Raw genomic sequence first — 329 nt, forward strand, 5'->3', positions numbered from 1 at the left:
GGGAAGCTCCACCTGCCGCCACCTATCCCCTCCCTGCCCAGGAGTCCCCCTGACGGGGAAGAAACAGCTCTGTTTGCAAAGCAACTGGCTAGGCTACTGGCTCCGAGGTCACCCCCAAAGTGGGGAGAGACCCCCACAAACACACATACTCCAGCTTTCCTCTGTGACCCCTTATGGTCCTAGGAACTCTCCTGTCTGCTCTGTGGGAATTATAACAGTTACTCAAAGGATGAGGGCTTCGGGCCGGCCCAGTGGTGCACTGCTACGGTGCGCTGCTTGGGAGTGTGGCGACGCTCCCGCTGAGGGTTCGGATCCCACATACAGACCGG

The sequence above is a fragment of the Galeopterus variegatus genome, unplaced genomic scaffold, assembly GCF_000696425.1.
Source record: "Galeopterus variegatus unplaced genomic scaffold, G_variegatus-3.0.2 Scaffold397, whole genome shotgun sequence".
NCBI classification, from domain to species: domain Eukaryota; kingdom Metazoa; phylum Chordata; class Mammalia; order Dermoptera; family Cynocephalidae; genus Galeopterus; species Galeopterus variegatus.